The sequence below is a fragment of the Pseudophryne corroboree genome, chromosome 4 (assembly GCF_028390025.1).
Source record: "Pseudophryne corroboree isolate aPseCor3 chromosome 4, aPseCor3.hap2, whole genome shotgun sequence".
Classification (NCBI taxonomy): domain Eukaryota; kingdom Metazoa; phylum Chordata; class Amphibia; order Anura; family Myobatrachidae; genus Pseudophryne; species Pseudophryne corroboree.
The window spans coordinates 338,336,598-338,360,678 of record NC_086447.1 but is presented as its reverse complement, the minus strand read 5'-3'; the positions used below and the strand labels follow the sequence as shown (position 1 = coordinate 338,360,678).

The window sequence follows — 24,081 nt, the reverse complement described above, 5'->3', positions numbered from 1 at the left end:
GTATAGCAGTACGGTACAGTAGTCCACTGCTCTACCTACCTCTGTGTCGTCAAGTATACTATCCCATCCATACCTGTGGTGCATTTAAGTTTTGCGCAGTATATATATAGTAGGAGGACAGTGCATAATTTTGCTGACCACCAGTATATAATATATAGCAGTACGGTACAGTAGTCCACTGCTCTACCTACCTCTGTGTCGTCAAGTATACTATCCATCCATACCTGTGGTGCATTTAAGTTTTGCGCAGTATATATATAGTAGGAGGACAGTGCATAATTTTTGCTGACCACCAGTATATAATATATAGCAGTACGGTACAGTAGTCCACTGCTCTACCTACCTCTGTGTCGTCAAGTATACTATCCATCCATACCTGTGGTGCATTTAAGTTTTGCACAGTATATATATAGTAGGAGGACAGTGCATAATTTTGCTGACCACCAGTATATAATATATAGCAGTACGGTACAGTAGTCCACTGCTCTACCTACCTCTTTGTCGTCAAGTATACTATCCCATTCATACCTGTGGTGCATTTAAGTTTTGCGCAGTATATATAGTAGGAGGACAGTGCATAGTTTTGCTGACCACCAGTATATAATATATAGCAGTACGGTACAGTAGACCACTGCTCTACCTACCTCTGTGTCATCAAGTATACTATCCCATCCATACCTGTGGTGCATTTAAGTTTTGCGCAGTATATATATAGTAGGAGGACAGTGCATAATTTTGTGACCACCAGTATATAATATATAGAAGTACGGTACAGTAGGCCACTGCTCTACCTACCTCTGTGTCGTCAAGTATACTATCCATCCATACCTGTGGTGCATTTAAGTTTTTGTGCGCAGTATATATATAGTAGTAGGACAGTGCATAATTTTGCTGACCACCAGTATATAATATATAGCAGTACGGTACAGTAGGCCACTGCTCTACCTACCTCTGTGTCATCAAGTATACTATCCCATCCATACCTGTGGTGCATATTTGTTGTGAGAAGTATATATAGTAGGAGGACAGTGCAGAATTTTGCTGACCACCGGTATATAATATATAGCAGTATGGTACAGTAGTCCACTGCTCTACCTACCTCTGTGTCGTCAAGTATACTATCCCATCCATACCTGTGGTGCATTTAAGTTTTGCGCAGTATATATATAGTAGGAGGACAGAGCATAATTTTGCTGACCACCAGTACATAATATATAGCAGTACGGTACAGTAGGCCACTGCTCTACCTACCTCTGTGTCGTCAAGTATGCTATCCCATCCATACCTGTGGTGCATTTTAGTTGTACGCAGTATATATAGTAGGAGGACAGTGCAGAATTTTGCTGACCACCAGTATATAATATATAGCAGTACGGTACATTAGTCCACTGCTCTACCTACCTCTGTGTCGTCAAGTATACTATCCATCCATACCTGTGGTGCATTTAATTTTTGCGCAGTATATATATAGTAGGAGGACAGTGCATAATTTTGCTGACCACCAGTATATAATATATAGCAGTACGGTACAGTAGTCCACTGCTCTACCAACCTCTGTGTCGTCAAGTATACTATTCCATCCATACCTGTGGTGCATTTAAGTAGTGTGCAGTATATATAGTAGTAGGCCATTGCTATTGATATATTACTGGCATATAATTCCACACATTAAAAAATGGAGAACAAAAATGTGGAGGGTAAAATAGGGAAAGATCAAGATCCACTTCCACCTCGTGCTGAAGCTGCTGCCACTAGTCATGGCCGAGACGATGAAATGCCATCAACGTCGTCTGCCAAGGCCGATGCCCAATGTCATAGTAGAGAGCATGTAAAATCCAAAAAAATAAAGCTCAGTAAAATGACCCAAAAATCTAAATCAAAATCGTCTGAGGAGAAGCGTAAACTTGCCAATGTGCCATTTACGACACGGAGTGGCAAGGAAAGGCTGAGGGCCTGGCCTATGTACATGGCTAGGGGTTTAGCTTCACATGAGGATGGAAGCACTCATCCTCCTGCTAGAAAACTTAAAAGAGTTAAGATGGCAAAAGCACAGCAAAGAACTGTGCGTTCTTCTAAATCACAAATCCCCAAGGAGAGTACAATTGTGTCGGTTGCGATGCCTGCCTTCCCAACACTGGACGGGAAGAGGTGGCGCCTTCCACCATTTGCACGCCCCCTGCAAGTGCTGGAAGGAGCACCTGCAGTCCAGTTCCTGATAGTCAAATTGAAGATGTCACTGTTGAAGTACACCAGGATGAGGATATGGGTGTTGCTGGCGCTGGGGAGGAAATTGACAAGGAGGATTCTGATGGTGGTTTGTTTAAGTCAGGCACCCGGGGAGACACCTGTTGTCCGTGGGACGAATATGGCCATTGACATGCCTGGTCAAATTACAAAAAAACCCACCTCTTTTGTGTGAAAATATTTCAACAGAAATGCGGACAACTGGTGTCAAGCCGTGTGTTGCCTTTGTCAAGCTGTAATAAGTAGGGGTAAGGACGTTAACCACCTAGGAACTTCCTCCCTTATACGTCACCTGGAGCGCATTCATCAGAAGTCATTGACAAGTTCAAAAACTTTGGGTGACAGCGGAAGCAGTCCACTGACCACTAAATCCCTTCCTCTTGTAACCAAGCTCCTGCAAACCACACCAACAACTCCCTCAGTGTCAATTTCCTCCTTAGACAGGAAAGCCAATAATCCTGCAGGCCATGTCACTGGCAAGTCTGACGAGTCCTCTCCTGCCTGGGATTCCTCCGATGCATCCTTGAGTGTAACGCCTACTGCTGCTGGCGCTGCTGTTGTTGCTGCTGGGAGTCGATCGTCATCCCAGAGGGGAAGTCGGAAGACCACTTGTACTACTTCCAGTAAGCAATTGACTGTCCAACAGTCCTTTGCGAGGAAGATTAAATATCACAGCAGTCATCCTGCTGCAAAGCGGATAACTCAGGCCTTGGCAGCCTGGGTGGTGAAAAACGTGTTTCTGGTATCCACCGTTAATTCACAGGGAACTAGAGAAATGATTGAGGTACTGTGTCCCCGGTAACAAATACCATCTAGGTTCCATTTCTCTAGGCAGGCGATACCGAAAATGTACACAGACGTCAGAAAAAGAGTCACCAGTGTCCTAAAAAATGCAGTTGTACCCAATATCCACTTAACCACAGACATGTGGACAAGTGGAGCAGGGCAGACTCAGGACTATATGACTGTGACAGCCCACTGGGTAGATGTATTGCCTCCCGCAGCAAGAACAGCAGCGGTGGCACCAGTAGCAGCATCTCGCAAACGCCAACTCGTTCCTAGGCGTGCAAGAGATGCTGTCGGTGGCCTGAAGAATTGCGGGCCACTTTCGGCTTTCAGCCACCGCGTGCCGAAGACTGGAGCACCAGCAAACACTCCTGAACCTGCCCTGCCATCATCTGAAGCAAGAGGTGGTAACGAGGTGGAATTCTACAGTCTATATGCTTCAGAGGATGAAGGAGCAGCAAAAAGCCATTCAAGCCTAAACAGCTACCTACGATATAGGCAAAGGAGGGGGAATGCACCTGACTCAAGCGCAGTGGAGAATGATTTCAACGTTGTGCAAGGTTCTGCAACCCTTTGAACTTGCCACACGTGAAGTCAGTTCAGACACTGCGAGCCTGAGTCAGGTCATTCCCCTCATCAGGCTTTTGCAGAAGAAGCTGGAGAGATTGAAGGAGGAGCGATTCCGCTAGGCATGTGGGACTTGTGGATGGAGCCCTTAATTCGCTTAACCAGGATTCACGGGTGGTCAATCTGTTGAAATCAGAGCACTACAGTTTGGCAACCGCTAAATCCTAGATTTAAAACCTACGTTGTATCTCTCTTTCCGGCAGACACAAGTCTGCAGAGGTTCAAAGACCTGCTGGTGAGAAAATTGTCAAGTCAAGCGGAACGTAACCCGTCAACAGCTCCTCCTTCACATTCTCCCGCAACTGGGGCTGCGAAGAAAAGGCTAAGAATTCCGAGCCCACCCGCTGGCGGTGATGCAGGGCAGTCTGGAGCGAGTGCTGACATCTGGTCCGGACGGAAGGACCTGCCAACGATTACTGACATGTCGTCTACTGTCACTGCATATGATTCTGTCACCATTGAAAGATTGGTGGAGGATTATATGAGTGACCGCATCCAAGTAGGCATGTCAGACAGTCCATATGTATACTGGCAGGAAAAAGAGGCAATTTGGAGGCCCTTGCAGAAACTGGCTTTATTTTACCTAAGTTGCCCCCCCCCCTCCAGTGTGTACTTCGAAATAGTGTTTAGTGCAGCCTCTCACCTTGTCAGCAATCGGCGTACGAGGTTACCTCCAGAAAATGTGGAGAAAATGATGTTCATCAAAAGGAATTATAATCAATTCCTCCGTGGAGACATTCACCAGCAATTGCCTCCAGAAAGTACACAGGGACCTGAGATGGTGGATTCCAGTGGGGACGAATTAATAATCTGTGAGGAGGGGGATGTACACAGTGAAAGGGGTGAGGAATCGGAGGATGAGGAGGAGGTGGACATCTTGCCTCTGTAGAGCCAGTTTGTGCAAGGAGAGATTGATTGCTTCTTTTTTTGTGGGGGCCCAAAACCAACCAGTCATTTCAGTCACAGTCGTGTGGCAGACCCTGTCGCTGAAATGATGGGTTTAAGTGTACATGTCCTGTTTATACAACATAAGGGTGGGTGGGAGGGCCCAAGGACAATTCCATCTTGCACCTCTTTTTTCTTTCATTTTTCTTTGCATCATGTGCTGTTTGGGGCTAATTTTTTGAAGTGCCATCCTGTCTGACACTGCAGTGCCACTCCTAGAGGGGCCAGGTGTTTGTGTCGGCCACTTGGGCCGCTTAGCTTAGTCACACAGCTACCTCATTGCACCTCTTTTTTTCTTTGCATCATGTGCTGTTTGGGGACTACTTTTTTTGAAGTGCCATCCTGTCTGACACTGCAGTGCCATTCCTAGATGGGCCAGGTGTTTGTGTCGGCCACTTGGGTGGCTTAGCTTAGTCACACAGGTACCTCATTGCGCCTCTTTTTTTCTTTGCATCATGTGCTGTTTGGGGACAATTTTTTTAATCTGCCATCCTGTCTGACACTGCAGTGCCACTCCTAGATGGGCCAGGTGTTTGTGTCGGCCACTTGGGTCCCTTAGCTTAGTCACACAGCTACCTCATTGCGCCACTTTTTTTCTTTGCATCATGTGCTGTTTGGGGCCAATTTTTTTAATCTGCCATCCTGTCTGACACTGCAGTGCCACTCCTAGATGGGCCAGGTGTTTGTGTCGGCCACTTGGGTCCCTTAGCTTAGTCACACAGCTACCTCATTGCGCCACTTTTTTTCTTCGCATCATGTGCTGTTTGGGGCCAATTTTTTTAATCTGCCATCCTGTCTGACACTGCAGTGCCACTCCTAGATGGGCCAGGTGTTTGTGTCGGCCACTTGGGTCGCTTAGCTTAGTCATCCAGCGACCTTGGTGCAAATTTTAGGACTAAAAATAATATTGTGAGGTGTGAAGTGTTCAGAATAGACTGGAAATGAGTGGAATTATGGTTATTGAGGTTAATAATACTATGGGATCAAAATGACCCCCAAATTCTATGATTTAAGCTGTTTTTGAGGGTTTTTTGTAAAAAAAACACCCGAATCCAAAACACACCCGAATCCGACAAAAATTTTCAGGGAGGTTTTGCCAAAACGCGTCCGAATCCAAAAAAAGGCCGCGGAACCGAATCCAAAACCAAAACACAAAACCGTGAAATGTCAGGTGCACATCACTACTATATATATATATATATATATATTGGACTTTCCAATATGTCCGATAATATATACGTTACCGAAAGTACATAAAAGCATGAATGATCCCCCTTGCCGACCGATTATATCGGCCAGGGGATCACTGTTCCAACCAGTAGCTCGCTATCTGGACACATATCTCCAACCTTGTGTGAAAGGGATACAAAGCTACATTGATACCACATGAGGCTGGAATCGCAGCTATTCGTAGAGCTCTCCTGAAAAATCACCAACAACGACCACCCATAGATTTCCTGCTGGAATTATTAGAAATGACCCTTGTATGCAATTATTTTAAGTTTGGTGACCGATGCTACCTCCAGACCTCTGGGACCGTGATGGGGAGTAATATAGCCCCGGCGTATGCTAATTTATATATGGATGAATATGAACAGAACTATATATTCCCGAGGTTTGGGGGTAGTATCGGTTACTATAAACGCTACATAGATGACATATTCCTCCTGTGGTCAGGAGATAGGACCTCAGTTGAGAATATGGTAATGAGCTTGAACTCATTAGACACACCTATCCGCTTCACAATGGAATGTGATCATAGACAAATTAATTTCCTTGATGTGACTGTATTCGCCACCAATGGGGGGTATGGACACAAGCTGTACAGAAAGGCCACCGATCGCAACACACTCTTGCAATATAACAGTTATCATCCTAAACCGTTAAAACAAAGCCTACCCATTTCACAATTTATTCGAGTAATGAGAAACAACTCTGATGAGGAAATAATGAATATTCAATTGCTGGAAATGCAACATAGATTTCTGGCTCGAGGATATCACCCTGATGTTATTGAACAATGCCTAAAGAAGGCCAAAAATCGGCATAAAGACTGCCAGGCTAGGCAAATTGGCAATGGTAAGGAGAGTGATCGATTTGTATTTCTCACTACATTCGATGCTTGAAGTTATGCAACAAGATCTGCTATTAAGAAAAATTGGGATATTGTGGCCACTGACAATGTCCTCAAGAAGTCACTCCCTAAAAGACCCCTTATTGCATACAGAAGGGGTTCGAATCTTCGTGACATACTTATGCGCCCCGACATGTCTATTGGTAAAGAAAAAGAGGGTCGGTTACCCTCTGCAAAGCTGGGATGCTACAAATGTCCGAATTGTGTCACATGCAGAAGTATGATAATGGGTAACACCTTCCCTCATCCACATGGTGGTCAGAGGATACAAATCCGGCACCGATTGACATGCACATCAGATTTTGTGGTATATATATTAATATGCCCGTGTTCATTGATATATGTGGGCAAAACAACAACATCATTCCGTGAAAGGAAATCCAACCACCGATCCAATATACGTCTGGCATTGAAGTCTGGTAACTCCGACAAACCTGTGGCAAAGCATTTTGTCCAACAACAGCATCAATTGTCATCATTGCGATACATGTTAATTGACAGAATACCTCCATTGTCGAGAGGGGGTGACCGTGCGAAAATCCTGTTGCGTAGAGAAGCATATTGGATACACAGACTTGATACTGTGTGGCCAAAAGGTTTGAATGATACAATTCATTGGAGCATTTTCCTGTGACATGTCCGGACCTCTATAAGCATGTGATATCTTAATGGGGTGAATCACTCTCATTTACACATCTTTTTGATTTTTTGATTTTTTTTTACTTTGTGTTTTGTATGTATATATGTGCTCTTTACATATATATATATATATATATATATATATGATATTTTTGAAGTGTGGGGCGATCGGTGGAGCTGTGCAGTGTTGTGTCCATAATGAAGCTGTAAATAGGCCGCTGATATTTCATATATAATATATCTGAGGTTGTATTCTATAATAGTTCTTAGTTAGTGCCTTCTATTTATTTTTCACTTTATTTTTATTTTATATATTTTTTTATTTTTTATTATTATTTCTTTATTACTTTTCTGGTCATATTTTCAGCTCATAACCATTGTTTGTTTACTATTATATTGAACTATATGTGATTATATCAGGATTAGTTATGCACTTATCGATAGACGTGCTGCTTAATAAGTAATACATTTATACATGTGGACTATTGTCCTGTGGTGATATGTTGTAGGGGGAAGGCATTTTGGGAATGATGCCTTCCCCCTCTGTTGATGATACTGCAGGAAGTACCATGTGGTTCACCGCTCGGCTTACTTCCGGTTGCGTGCGTTCCACCAGCGGGACGCGCGTGTATATGATTTTACAGGTGAGATCTAAGAGATTTTTGTAGTCGCTGGTAAGAGCTGGAAATGGACCAGTTATATCTGGTATATTTATCTATGCATATGAATTGTTTGTCCAGGTTTGTTTGGTGATAGTGGATCCCGATTCATGTCATGTTTTTGGGATCGCTATATGTTTTATGGGGGGTTGGGGTATATAGGGGGGCAGTTTGTACATAGCACCTGAACCTTGACAAAGGTCCCAAGGGGGGACCGAAATGTCGGAATGATGTCTATGCCTATTTGCCACAAATAAAACTCTGATGAAGCTATATTGGATTGGTGAGTGCACTTTGAACTGTTTTTTATATATATATATATATAAAAAAAAATATATATATATATATATATATATATATTAGAGATGAGCGGGTTCAGTTCGTCGAGATCCAGACCACCCCCCGAACTTCACGTGGTTTATATGGGTCCGAGGCAGCCTCGGTTCTTCCCGCCTAACATGCAAAACCCGAACAGGGGATAACGTCATCATCCTGCTGTCAGATTCTCGCGAGATTCGGATTCCATATAAAGAGCCGCGCGTCGCCGCCATTTTCACTCGTGCATTGTTGATTGAGCGTAGAGGACGTGGATATGTTCTCTGCCTGAAAAGCTCAATATCTGTGCTGCATTGTGGTGACCACCAGTATATAATAGTACAGTACAGTAAGCCATTGCTGTATCTTGCAGCTCCGTGTCAGACTCAGTTCTAATATCCTGATCAGTGCTCAATATCTGCTGCATTGTTGTGACCAGTATATAGTAGTACAGTGCTGCATTGTGGTGGCCACCAGTATATAGTAGTACAGTACAGTAGGCCATAGCGTTATCTTGCTGCACCGTGTCACTTCTAGTATCCTGATCAGTGCTTAATATCTGTGCTCAGTGTCAGTGCTGCATTGTGGTGACCAGTATACTACAGTACAATAGTCCAGTGCTGTTCTCGCTGCTAAGTGTTAGTTCTCCGTAGTATCATCAGTGATCAGTATAATCAGTTCTCAGTATAATCAGTGCGCTGTTAGACGTGCGTCCCTATTTTCCGCCATTAGTGCATTGGGATTTAGACAATTGATGAAGTTATTGTGTCCCCGGTACAAAATCCCATCTACATTCCACTTCACTAGGCAGGCGATAGCGAGATTTTACCAATTAATATCAGTGATTTATAATTATTAATTACAGTGATCTTGCCAAATAATTCCAGTGATTTTGTAATTTTCTTACAGTGATTTGGACCAATAATACCATTGATTAGAACAAATAATTCCTGTGATTTTGTCATTTTCTTCCAGTGATTTGGACCAATAATACAATTGATTAGAGCGAATAATTCCTGTGATTTTGTCATTATCTTCTAGTGATTTGGACCAATAATACCATTGATTAGAACTAATAATTCCTGTGATATTGAGGTGTTTGTGTCACTTAGCTTAGCCATCCAGCAACCACAGTGCACCTCTTTTTCTCTTTTCTTTGCATCATGTGCTGTTTGGGGCCAATTTTTTTTAAGTGCCATCCTGTCTGACACTGCAGTGCCACTCCTAGATGGGCCAGGTGTTTGTACCGGCCACTTGGGTCGCTTAGCTTAGTCATCCAGCGACCTTGGTGCAAATTTTAGGACTAAAAATAATATTGTGAGGTGTGAGGTGTTCAGAATAGACTGGAAATGAGTGGAACTTATGGTTATTGAGGTTAATAATACTATGGGATAAAAATTACCCCCAAATTCTATGATTTAAGCTGTTTTTGATGGGTTTTTGAAAAATAACACCTGAATCCAAAACACACCCGAATCCGACAAAAAATTTTAAGGGAGGTTTTGCCAAAACGCGTCCTAATCCAAAACACGGCCGCGGAACCGAATCCAAAACCAAAACACAAAACCCAAAAAATTTCCGGTGTACATCACTAATATATATACACACATATTTGCTCCTGCATTGCAAGCCTGCAAATTCTTACTATATGAAACTACTACAAAACCGTTGCAACTAGGTAGATCTATGTAGGGGTCCAGCCACACACTACATAGATCTGCTCAGTCACTCACAATGCTGATCATTTTTCTGACAATTAATTTGCAAGTGACATATCCAGGATTAGAACCCACAACCTATTACACTGGAAACATGCACCTTACTGATGGAGATATCTGCTCTTGCATAGGAAGTATGAGAATTCTAACTACAGTATATGAAGTTACTTGTAATTGTCTCATTAATAATTTCATATAGTTAGAATTCCCATGCTTCCTTTATAGGGGCAAATAGCTACATCAATAAGGTATCTGCTTTCAGTGTATCTATAATAAAGAGGGTGTGATTTGTAATGTGTAGTGACTAGTAGGGAAGTCGGCTACGGAAGAGATACCGGCTGCTGCCATTTAACTTAATTGGTTAATGTCGCTGAACACATGTAACAGGAGGAGAGGTGCCCCCCTTCAAAGCAGGAGCCCGGCGGCAGCTGACTCCGTTGCCTCCCAGAGTTCTGCCTCTGGATGAGGGTGTTAGTAGCATCCAGGGTGACAGAGCGTGTGATCCTAGAAACATTTTTGAGCGGGAAATGGCAAGACTGTGAAAGATACTGGATGTGTGGTTTGAAGAAGATTGAGGAATCAAGGATAACTTTAAGAGAGTACATTTAGGTAATATAATATATAATGAAATTGTGGGAAGAGAGGTTGTGTATTAGAGAGGTAATATGATCAGCTTTGGCTAAGACATGTTTAGTTTAAGAAATTCCTGGGATGTCAAGGAAAATATAGAAAAGAGACAGTTGGAGATATGAGTGAGGAGAGCGCGGGAAAGGTCATTGGAGGAAAGGTATATCTGAGTATCATCAGTGTAGGTATGATACTGAAAATCAAAAGAGCTTATGAATTCACCAAAAGAGGACAAATAGAGGGAGAGTAGAAGAGGTCCCAGAATAGAACCTTGGTTGACATCAACTGTTTGTGGAAGTGGGGGGGAGGTTGATCATGAGAGGAGACTGAGAAGGAATGATAGAAGAAGTAAGAGGACAGCCAGGCGAGGGCAGTATTACATAGGCCAAGTGAGTAAAGGGTTTAAAAAAGGAAAGGGTGGTCCATAGTGTCAAAAGCATCAGGTAGGTCAAGTAGAATGAGCAGAGTAATGGCCATTGGATTTGTCAGCAAGGAGGTCATTGCAGACTTTCATGAGGGCAGTTGCAGTGGAGTGGAGAGGATGGAAGCCACACTGAAATGGGTCAAGCAGGGAGTGTGAGGAACAAAAGGCAGTACGGTGGTTGTAAACAATGTGCTCAAGGATACTGTAGGCAAAGGGGAGAACTAGAGAGATGGGTCAGTAGTTGGAGAGAGTTGGGATCAAGGGTAGTTTTTTAAGAATAGGTTGCATGCTTGAATGCAGAGGGAACAATGGCTGATGGAAGGGAGAGATTGAGGAGGTGGACAAGTTGGGAACTGGCAGAAGTAGAGAGTTAAAGTAGGAGGTGGAGTGGATTGGATCAAAAAGAAGGGGGGAAGGAGTGAAGACCAGATTATGGTCATGACTTCATCACCATATTAATGAAAAATAAGTCAGAGTTAGTGAGTACATGGGGAGGAGTAGTCTGTGAAAGGAGGGGGTGGGGTACTGATGGTCTGGGAGGATGTGATATATAGAGCAATTTTTAGCTGTGAAGTAGGTGGCAAAGTCAATGGCAGAGAGTTTGGAGAGAAGGCGAGGAGGGAGTGGGCAAGGGAGAGAGTTTAAAATGGCAAACAGACATTAGAGTTTGAGGACTGGGAGAGGATGACCTTTTTTAAATATGACTGTTTAGAGAGAGAAAAGTCAGCACTGTAGGATGAGTGTATAAATTTGAAATAGAGTCAGCCTTAGAGAATGATATTCTCTGCTTTAGATCGATGATATGTGAACACTTTTGCAGGTGTCTAGAATGCCAGAGTTGAGGTATGGATCTGGAAGAGTGAATAGTGGTCTCCAGTGCAATAGAGTCAAGAGCAGAAAAAAGTTAGGCATTGTATAGGGAAGTGGCTTGCTCAGGACAGGAGGGAGAGAGAGAGAGAGAGAGAATAGGAGAGGGGAGAGAAGTGAGTTGAGCAAGTATGCTAAGGATATCATGTTGATAGCATGAATGTTACACTTAGTATTGGTAGCCTTAGGTCGCTGAGGTCGAGAAGGAGAGAGGGACAAGTTAAAAGAGAGAAGAAGATGGTCACAGATCGGAATGGGGGATAGGTGTATTCGAAAATATCACAACGGTGGTTGAAGACCAGATCATTTGAGTGCACACCCACGTGGGAGGTTAAGATTGAGGAGTTTAGAGGCAGGGGATTTTGTGGGATATTTATTCGGATTATGAAGTCACCTAAGATAATGGAGGGAAGAGAGAAAGTGAGGAAGTGAGGGAGCTAGGAAGCAAAGTTGTAATTGAAATTGGTGGGAGGGGAGGGGGTAGTAAATAACAGCTATTCAAAGGTAAACAGGTCTATTTCCCTGAATATTAGCCATGAGGGGGATTGCATCTCAAAGATCGAGCCCACCCTAACGTACCTAATCTTGGGAAATCCAGACCTGCCGCTTGGATCTCCCCACCAGACTTCAGATCAAAGTAAAATGTCATCAGCCGAGTTTTGTATTCTATATAAGACCCTGCAGCTGTGATTCTTGTGCCAGTTCCCCTCACCCACACTGCTGCGCACTCTGCTTAGCTGTGTTGCTTCTGTGTCCGCCAACTCCATTGTACATTCAATATAGAGGCTGCTCCTGTGCTGCTATGATTTGCTCCATCCATACACTCCAGTGGCTTCTCCTGTGCTCAGTGCTGAGCTGTGTCCATTCACTCCTGTGCTCTCAGTGTAACCATCTGCTCCAGTGCTGCTGACGCACCTGTCGAGTGTCTATCCATGACAATTGTAGGGAATACCGCACTGACCAATGATACTTTGCTAACCAGCATAAACAAACCAAAATTTAAACAAGTACATGAGTAAATTCCTCTCAATGTTTATATTGGTGGTGCACCCTGAGTCAGTATTGTACTGAACAGTTACACGTGGAGAAAAAGAAGACTCTTGTGTGGGTGCACTCTTAGATTTAGTCAAAGGAAAGTAAAGTGTTGAAAATTTAAAACGATTTATTAATCCATCATTAAAAATTGTTACAGTTGATGTGTCCTAGGCAAATAAACAAACAAAATGGTTAAAAACGTCACATAGTTGGTCACTCGCTTGATAGTTAGGCATATAGTAGCACTAAATAGGGGGACCAGATATGTGATGTTAGTGGTAAGTGGTGGTCATCAAAACCCCAAATCGGTCAATATTGTGTGAACTCACGGGTGTGATTACTGGTCAATATCCAAAATTAGTCTTAAAGATAACTGAACATGAAAAATGGAACAATTCCACATATGAAAAAATCAGCGTTTGAACTGAATTAGCCATTGATGTCATATTTCACAGAACAATCTAGGCAATCATACGTCTTGTTGCAAGAAAAAATAGAAAAAGACAATGAATCTGCTGTCAGCGTAAGGCACAGAGTATGCGCTCAACTTCTACTAAACTCGGTCTTCCTAGGGGGTCACCCATCCAAGTACTGACCAAGCCCAACACTGCTTAGCTTCCACGTTCGGACGGAATCAGGTGTTTACAGTGTGGTATGATAGTAGGGGTACAAACACCCTTATTACTCTAGGATCGCTGATGAGAGTTCACAGAAATGAAAAGTTTGTGAAAAATAGGAGTAAGAGAAAAGATCAGAAAATATAGAAAATTAGTCGGCTCTGCTGCCAGCGTTAGGCAAGGGTATAAAAGGTGAACCACCCATATACCTATGGATCGCTGGTGAGAATCCAGAAAGGTAGTAAGAAAACTAAATATGGGTATTTATGAACAAGATGAATAAACCCATGCAGACAGGTGGAATAAAAGTACCAAACAAGGGCCCTCATTCCGAGTTGATCGGTCGCAAGGCGAATTTAGCAGAGTTACACACGCTAAGCCGCCGCCTACTGGGAGTGAATCTTAGCTTCTTAAAATTGCGACCGATGTATTCGCAATAATGCGATTACTAACTACTTAGCAGTTTCAGAGTAGCTCCAGACTTACTCTGCCTGTGCGATCATTTCAGTGCTTGTCGTTCCTGGTTGACGTCACAAACACACCCAGCGTTCGCCCAGGCACTCCCACCGTTTCTCCGGCCACTCCTGCGTTTTTTCCGGAAACGGTAGCGTTTTCAGCCACACGCCCCTGAAACGCAGTGTTTCCGCCCAGTAACACCCATTTCCTGTCAATCACATTACGATCGCCGGAGCGAAGAAAAAGCCGTGAGTAAAAATACTTTCTTCATAGTAAAGTTACTTGGCGCAGTCGCAGTGCGAACATTGCGCATGCGTACTAAGCGGATTTTCACTGCGATGCGATGAAAAATACCGAGCGAACAACTCGGAATGAGGGCCAATAGGTGTATACCTCACTGTAACTATACAAAAAATGCAATATGCAATCAGTTCAAATTTCGGTTAGTCAAATGACATAATAAGCATGGATATGGCTATTGGTATAGGTCTAAATAAATTGTCTACCAATGTAAGCAAGAGATTCTGTGAATACCAGTGTTAACCCATCCCATATACTATATAGGACTGAGTAATGCACCAAAACATTTATTAATAAATCAATGGTGGATATGAACAGTGGCAGTTAAATGACAATCCCGTTGTCAACGTTCAGGATCCTGACATACGTGCTCCCCGCTGGTATGCTGCTGGAGGCAGTAACTTAACCAAGTGCACGTTTTGCAGTGTTAACAAAATAAAAAGGGGGGAGGCAGGTAGCCTATTAATAAGGTCAAATTGACAGTATGTAAGTTAAAGCTTCATTAAAAGTACACAGGGACAAACGAGTATACTGTATACCGCTGCTCTGTTTGTGCCGCTGCTCTGTTACTCAGTCAACAACCCGCACTCTTGCAGCCTTTCGCCTAAACTGGATATAAACAATACTGTGAGCTGTTAGGTGATCAAAATTGACTGGAAATTAATGTTATTGAGGTTAATAATACTGTAGGACCAAAAACTGGCCCAAATTATGTGATTTTAGCAGTTTTTATAAATGTTTGGAAAAAAAACCCATACAAATCCAAATCAAAACCAAAATCAAAACACAAAGTTATTAGAGATCCAAAACCAAAAGATTCACTGACAGTCAATCAGCAGTGGAAAGTGTGGGTAAATGTCTGTGATTGCAACTTTCACCATTTTCCTTATTTTGTTCAATATACTGTGAGTTTGGAATAAATTATTTGTTTACACATATGGTGTAGTTGCCGTGAAAATACCAGAGGATGACTTGCAACAATCATGTCTCCATTCTCCATGCCTTAATTAAACCTTAGGAGTTTGACCACTGTTACGTACCTTCAGGGGCACCAAGATGGGAGGAAATGGATACTAATTACCTTGGCCCAGGCTTGTTGTTGAAGGTGCCCAGGTCTGCTGCCCTCCCATTTTAACCTGTAAGTGGCAGCAGCCTTTCTCCTCAGACAAGCACAGGCTGCTGTATACTGGGCCGCTATGGGTCATCCAGGGAGGCTGCTGCCACTGAGAAGCATCGGTTTCCTCTGCTTGCATGATGTATAGGTGGGAGTGATTGCAATGACTGCCCCCCACCCCCAGATCTGCCTCTAGCTGAGGGGTGTGGCACCTGCCATGAACTCTAGTGCAACTTTTGTGCCCCTTTCCCTGGTAACTGCATCCCTGGCTGGACACTATTAAACTTGTGGCAGGGAAACGGTTAACTGTGCCCTGAGTGCTGCGTCTGGCACATGGACACTGACGAGTCAGCAAGAGGCTTATGGATCTCAGGGAGAGACAAGGCTTGTGGTGTGGCAGTTACAGCCATGTGCCGGGATAGTTGGCAGTTGGGCATTGGCTATCTTATGAGGACACCGAGCAGCAAATTGGAGCAGGGGGGCTGTGCAGTAACTTACCCAATTCAGCGGTGTTCCTGGGGACCAGAGCGAAGGAAGTGTGGCAACGGCAGTCAGAGGACAGATGCACAACTGCTCACAGGCGCTTATTACAAGCAGTGAGAGCCCCAGTTATTATTCCTCATTCCTCAAGATCGAACTATAGACTCCACAGAGTATTTACTAAACAATGTTACACAGGCTTACCAGGCCCAGCACAGCAAGTTGACTACAGCTGCAATAGCAGTCCTCTTTCAGCACCTCTAAAGCACAGCAGCGTAGAAAGAGTATATAGTGTAAGCAGAGACCTGCAGCCAGAGCCGGTCCTAGGTATAGGCAAACTAGGCAAATGCCTAGGGCTTTGGAATGCCTAGGGGCACAAGCAGATTCTGTTGATTAAAATGATATGCGGCATGCCTATATTCTATGTGTGACTGTGACTGTATCTGCATACGAAATACAACATTACAGTGTATTCCTGGAAATCACTGTAATGTAGCATTTTGTATGCAGATACAGCGACAGTAGCACACAGAATATAGGCATGTTAATGATCATTTTAGTCAGCAGAACCTGCTTGTGCGTCCTAGTCACATAGCAGTAAAAATAAGAGGCATTTTCTGCAAAAAAAGGCGGCCATCATTAGCAGAGATGGACGGGAGCTGCATGGCATATTCAGGCAAGATGTATGAGGACAAATCTGTATTCAAGCAGAGGCAGATGTCACAGGGTTAGCGGCCGTGTGAGTGCTGTGTTTGGGTACAATGGTTGTGCAATAGCGTTCGGCATATTTGTGTCACATGTAATAATTCATTAATAATGTGCAGCATATGTGTAAGGGCATTATGTGTGTCAATAATAAAGGTTGGCATAATGTGTAAGGTGCATTATGTTTAAAAGAACATTAATAATGTGTGTCATATGTGTAAGAGGCATTACTCTGTGGTATTATGTGTATAAAAGCATTACTGTGTGGCATTATGTGTATAAGGTGCTCTACTGTGTGGTCTAATGTGAATAAGGAGCAATATGGTGTGGTGTAATGTGAATAAGGATCAATTCAGTGTGATGTAATGTGAACAAGGAGTACTACTGTGATGAGTAATGTATATAAGGTAAAGTGATACATTACAAAGCTTTTACAGCAAGTAAAGACTTCACCGACAAGTTACAGTGCATTAAAACTTTAATTGACTGAGCTGAGTTAACAAAAACCAGCAAGGTGTAGCTTTCATGATACTTACCTGGTGTCACGATCCGGGTATCTGGACGCCATTACTTACCCTTCAGATGCCTCCTAAGGCGGGCTCAGCGTTCCAGGACCAGATTCCGCTGTTCCTGAGTTTCCACATGCAGAGTGTCAGAGTGGTGTTTTCATCAGCCGCGGCCTCCGCTGTGCCCGCGTGGTTAAATGTGCATCTATCAGCCTGGCGTCTCCTGTCTCCGGTGGCCGGCGCCGCCATTACTGTTTCCCAGACCACATGGATTACAAACCAAACTTCCCTCCAAGTGTCTGCATGGGCGCAGCCATCTTGGATTCTGTCATCTGATCATTTCCACCAATCTGCTGTTTGTATTGTTGATTTGCATAATTGCCTAGCCAACCCCTTCCTTGCTGCAGGTATAAGTAAGCTGTGCCTGAGCAAGGAAGACGTCAGTGCTTTGGTTGTCAAACCTAGTTCCTGTTTGTCTCTCTTCTATGATTGTCTTCCAGGTTCCAGCTCCTGTCTCAAGACTTCCACCATAGAGACCCGCACCAGCATTCCACCTGCGGTGTAGCCTGACTCTCCAATCCATTGTGGATTCATCTGTTTCCAGCTACAACACTACCTGCTTCCAGCCTCAGCTTCCAGCAGAATACAGCTTCCCTTAAAGGGCCGGTGTCCTTTCTACACTTTACCACTCTCCACCGGAATTATTATTTCTCCGCTCTCAAGTTCTACATTTCAGTTCACATTTCATCGCTCCCAAAGTTCATTTATTATTTAACTGGTTCCAGCCAGTATCCACTCCGTGCTAACAACAGTCTGGTTCCAGCCAGTATCCACAGCAGCTGTTTTACCTTCAGCAACCCAGCTCTTCCTGGAACACCAGCTGGTACAATCCTGGGTTATCTCCATTGCTACAGCCGGGCCTGGTAAGGACTTTCCATCTAGAAGATCATAAGAACTATCTCACACTACCAGTGCCCTGTGGCTCCTGCCATGCTGTAGTACTCAGGAACTGTATTTATTCTTTGCTGACTTTTACGTTTTCTTTTATTGCTGCTGTGATGCGGAGTTGTCATAATAAACATCATTGACTTTTATCTAAGTTGTCGTGGTCACGCCTTCGGGCAGTTATTATTCATGTTACTTACATGTCCAGGGGTCTGATACAACCTCCCAGGTTCCGGTACATCTCAGCCCCTACAACTGAGGCTGCCTCCCGTCAGCTCAGGCCCTCAGTTGTGACAGTAAGCACTGACCTAATGAATCCAGCCGGAGGCCAGGATCAAGCGGCCAGGCCGATGCAAGAACTGGCAGCCCGACTAGAACATCAGGAGGCTGCACAGGGCCACATCATCCGCTGTCTCCAGGATCTCTCTACTCGGCTGGATGGGATTCAGACCACTCTCCGTGGATCAGGCGCGTCTGGTGCGTCAACCACAGTGACTCCAGCTATAACCCCACCCACCTTACCCATTCCTGCTCCACGTCTTCATCTTCCAACGCCAGCAAAATTTGACGGATCTCCAAGATTCTGCAGGGGATTTCTCAACCAGTGTGAGATTCAGTTTGAGCTACAACCTGGCAATTTCCTCAGTGACCGTACAAAAATTGCCTACATTATTTCTCTTCTCAGTGGCTCAGCCCTCGATTGGGCATCACCGTTATGGGAGAGGTCCGACACCCTGCTATATTCTTACACTGCATTCGTGTCAACATTCAGGCGCATCTTCGACGAGCCAGGCCGGGTAACTTCAGCTTCGTCTGAGATTCTCCGTTTACGCCAGGGATCACGTACTGTAGGACAATATCTTATACAGTTCCAGATCCTGGCATCCGAACTGGCATGGAACGACGAGGCCCTGTATGCTGCATTCTGGCATGGTTTATCTGAGCGTATTAAAGATGAGTTAGCTACCAGAGACTTACCCTCCAAGTTAGATGAGTTAATCTCACTTTGTACGAAAGTTGACTTACGTTTCAGAGAGAGAGCAACTGAGCGTGGAAGATCATCTGCTCCAAAATCTTCTGCTCCTCCTCCTCGCCAACTGTCACCAACTAAAGATGAACCCATGCAAATTGGCCGTTCCCGTTTAACTCCTGCTGAGCGCCGAAGACGTCTCTCCGAGTTTCTCTGTTTGTACTGTGCAGCTCCGTCTCACACCATTAATGCCTGTCCCAAACGTCCGGGAAACTCCAAATCCTAGCTCGCCAAGGAGAGGGCCGGCTAGGAGTAATGATCTCCTCTCCATCTCCTCAAGATTGTAACCTCCCAGTCTCGCTTCAAGTTGCTCAACGTTATCAGAACGTCATTGCCCTCCTGGATTCCGGAGCAGCTGGGAACTTTATTACCGAAGCCTATGTTAAACGGTGGTCCCTACCCACCGAGAGACTTCCTTCGTCCTTTTCCTTAACTGCTGTGGATGGCAGTAAAATTTTTGATACAGTTATTTCTCTAAGGACTCTACCAGTTCGTCTGAGAGTGGGAGTTCTTCATTCCGAACTTATTTCACTTTTAGTGATTCCAAGAGCCACACATCCTGTGGTCCTGGGCCTTCCATGGCTCCGTCTTCACAATCCTACAATTGATTGGACGACTACGCAAATCCTGGCATGGGGTTCCTCCTGTACTAAGACATGTTTGTTTAAAGTGTTGCCTGTCTGTTCCTCCTCCCCCAGGTCGTCTGATGTTCCACCTCCTCCATATCAAGATTTCACGGATGTGTTCAGTAAAGCTTCTGCTGATATCCTTCCCCCTCATAGAGAATGGGACTGCCCGATTGATCTCGTTCCAGGGAAGGTTCCACCTCGAGGCCGAACTTATCCGTTGTCTCTCCCCGAGACGCATTCTATGGAGGAATACATAAAAGAGAACCTAGCAAAGGGGTTCATTCGACCTTCTTCTTCTCCAGCCGGCGCAGGCTTCTTTTTTGTAAAGAAGAAAGATGGTGGTCTGCGGCCGTGCATCGACTACAGAGGGTTGAACGACATTACCATCAAGAACCGTTATCCTTTACCCCTGATTACTGAGCTCTTTGACAGAGTTAGCGGAGCTACCATCTTTACAAAGCTGGACCTGAGAGGTGCATACAATCTCATCCGGATCCGTGAGGGTGACGAGTGGAAGACCGCATTTAACACCCGTGACGGACATTATGAGTACCTCGTCATGCCCTTCGGATTGAGCAATGCTCCAGCTGTCTTCCAGCATTTCGTCAATGAGATCTTCAGAGACATTCTATACCGTCATGTCGTGGTCTATCTAGATGATATCCTCATTTTTGCCAACAATTTAGAGGAACATCGTTTCTGGGTAAAGGAGGTTCTGTCCCGTCTCCGTGTCAATCGTCTCTACTGCAAATTAGAGAAATGCGTCTTTGAAGTCAAGTCCATTCCATTTCTAGGGTACATTGTGTCCGGTTCCGGACTAGAGATGGATCCTGAGAAACTACAAGCAATCCAGAATTGGCCAGTACCCTTAACCCTCAAAGGGGTCCAGAGGTTCTTAGGGTTCGCCAATTATTACCAAAAGTTTATACGAGACTTTTCCACCATTGTGGCGCCTATTACTGCTTTCACCAAGAAGGGTGCTAACCCGTCCAAGTGGTCTGAAGAAGCCATGCAAGCTTTTCATCTTTTAAAACAGAGGTTCATCTCTGCACCTGTCCTGAAACAGCCTGACGTCGACTCTCCTTTCATCTTAGAGGTGGATGCCTCCTCCGTTGGAGTAGGAGCGGTGTTATCTCAGAGGGCTAAAGATGGCCATTTACATCCTTGCAGTTTCTTCTCACGGAAGTTCTCCCCAGCGGAGCGCAACTATGCCATTGGCGACCAGGAGTTGCTAGCCATCAAGCTCGCTCTAGAGGAGTGGAGATATCTGTTGGAGGGAGCTTCTCATTCAATCACCATCCTTACAGACCACAAGAACCTTCTATATCTAAAAGGCGCACAATGTCTCAACCCTCGTCAGGCCAGATGGGCACTTTTCTTTTCCAGGTTCGACTTTAAACTCCAGTTCTGTCCGGGCTCTCAGAATCGCAAGGCCGATGCCCTTTCCCGCTCATGGGAGCAAGAAAATGAGTCAGAGTCTTCAGACAAGCATCCTATTATAAATCCGTTGGCATTCTCCACGGTAGGGATGGACTCTACGCCCCCATCAGGGAAAAGTTTTGTGAAGCCGACACTAAGGAAGAAGCTCATGCATTGGGCCCATGCTTCCCGTTTTGCCGGACATACAGGTATCCAAAAAACCCTGGAGTTTATCTCTAGGTCCTATTGGTGGCCAACTCTGAAAAAGGACGTTTTGGAGTTTATTGCATCTTGCCCAAAGTGTGCTCAACATAAAGTATCCCGCCAGTCGCCTGCGGGGCAACTGGTTCCACTATTTGTTCCCCGTCGACCATGGACCCATTTGTCGATGGATTTTATTACAGATTTGCCCATGTGCAACAAGTTCAATACCATCTGGGTGGTAGTTGACCGGTTCACCAAGATGGCACACTTCATTCCTCTCACCGGTCTTCCGTCAGCTTCCAAGTTGGCTCAAGTATTCATACAAGAGATCTTCCGACTCCACGGTCTTCCAGAAGAAATTATCTCAGATCGAGGAGTTCAATTCACAGCCAAATTCTGGCGAAGTTTATGTCAAGTCCTCCAAGTCAAGTTAAAGTTTTCCACGGCTTACCATCCTCAGACCAATGGTCAAACTGAGAGGGTGAATCAGGACTTGGAGGCCTTCCTCCGCATCTATGTGTCCTCCTCTCAAGATGACTGGGTTCAATTACTTCCCTGGGCCGAGTTCTGTCATAACAACCAGTATCATTCTTCATCTTCTTCAACACCATTCTTCACCAACTTTGGATTCCACCCTAAAGTCCCTGAGTTCCAACCGCTTCCAGCAACTTCTGTTCCCGCAGTGGATATCACCTTGCATCAGTTTGCCAATATCTGGAAGAGCGTACGATCAGCTCTGCTCAAGGCATCGTTCAGGTACAAGAAGTTTGCGGATAAGAAGCGTCGAGCAGTTCCTGCTCTCAAGGTGGGTGATCGGGTATGGTTATCCACGAAGAATTTGAGGTTAAGAGTTCCCAGTATGAAGTTTGCACCTCGCTACATCGGTCCTTTTAAAATTGATCAAGTCATCAATCCTGTTGCTTACAGACTCCAGTTACCTCCCTTCTTAAAAATACCCAGGACATTCCATGTTTCCCTGTTGAAACCGCTAATCTTGAATCGGTTTCATTCCTCACTTCCACCAACTCCGAAAGTCCAAACTCAACGAGGCGTTGAGTATGAAGTGGCCAAGATCCTGGACTCACGTCACCGTTACGGTCAACTTCAGTATCTCATTGACTGGAAGGGCTATGGTCCTGAAGAACGCTCTTGGACCAATGCCTCTGACGTCCATGCTCCTGCCTTGGTCCGAAATTTCCACGCAAAGTTTCCTTTAAAGCCTAAGAAGTGTCCTGGGGCCACTCCTAAAGGGGGGGGTGCTGTCACGATCCGGGTATCTGGACGCCATTACTTACCCTTCAGATGCCTCCTAAGGCGGGCTCAGCGTTCCAGGACCAGATTCCGCTGTTCCTGAGTTTCCACATGCAGAGTGTCAGAGTGGTGTTTTCATCAGCCGCGGCCTCCGCTGTGCCCGCGTGGTTAAATGTGCATCTATCAGCCTGGCATCTCCTGTCTCCGGTGGCCGGCGCCGCCATTACTGTTTCCCAGACCACATGGATTACAAACCAAACTTCCCTCCAAGTGTCTGCATGGGCGCAGCCATCTTGGATTCTGTCATCTGATCATTTCCACCAATCTGCTGTTTGTATTGTTGATTTGCATAATTGCCTAGCCAACCCCTTCCTTGCTGCAGGTATAAGTAAGCTGTGCCTGAGCAAGGAAGACGTCAGTGCTTTGGTTGTCAAACCTAGTTCCTGTTTGTCTCTCTTCTATGATTGTCTTCCAGGTTCCAGCTCCTGTCTCAAGACTTCCACCATAGAGACCCGCACCAGCATTCCACCTGCGGTGTAGCCTGACTCTCCAATCCATTGTGGATTCATCTGTTTCCAGCTACAACACTACCTGCTTCCAGCCTCAGCTTCCAGCAGAATACAGCTTCCCTTAAAGGGCCGGTGTCCTTTCTACACTTTACCACTCTCCACCGGAATTATTATTTCTCCGCTCTCAAGTTCTACATTTCAGTTCACATTTCATCGCTCCCAAAGTTCATTTATTATTTAACTGGTTCCAGCCAGTATCCACTCCGTGCTAACAACAGTCTGGTTCCAGCCAGTATCCACAGCAGCTGTTTTACCTTCAGCAACCCAGCTCTTCCTGGAACACCAGCTGGTACAATCCTGGGTTATCTCCATTGCTACAGCCGGGCCTGGTAAGGACTTTCCATCTAGAAGATCATAAGAACTATCTCACACTACCAGTGCCCTGTGGCTCCTGCCATGCTGTAGTACTCAGGAACTGTATTTATTCTTTGCTGACTTTTACGTTTTCTTTTATTGCTGCTGTGATGCGGAGTTGTCATAATAAACATCATTGACTTTTATCTAAGTTGTCGTGGTCACGCCTTCGGGCAGTTATTATTCATGTTACTTACATGTCCAGGGGTCTGATACAACCTCCCAGGTTCCGGTACATCTCAGCCCCTACAACTGAGGCTGCCTCCCGTCAGCTCAGGCCCTCAGTTGTGACACCTGGGTGTTACAGTGGCACACAATGCCCCCCTCTGTAAAGCACTGTGGCACTTCAAAGTGCCGCACATACTACTGTTTTCCCCCATTTTGTGTAGAGGGAGTGGCCATGTCTCCATGATAAGGCCGCACCTTGTACCCCATCCCGTCCCTACTCTCAATGGCTCTACATACCTCTTCATGCTGATATG

The 24,081-nt window shown here is 44.8% G+C and overlaps 1 protein-coding gene and 1 pseudogene across 1 annotated transcript in view; one reads left to right on the top strand and one right to left on the bottom strand.

The window, feature by feature from the left end:
- The window catches only part of LOC134909505 (probable cation-transporting ATPase 13A4), a 332,428-nt gene that overhangs the window by 194,606 nt on the left and 113,741 nt on the right, over positions 1 to 24,081 (top strand). The window lies entirely within an intron of this gene.
- On the bottom strand, positions 13,568 to 13,686 carry LOC134913107 (5S ribosomal RNA; annotated as a pseudogene).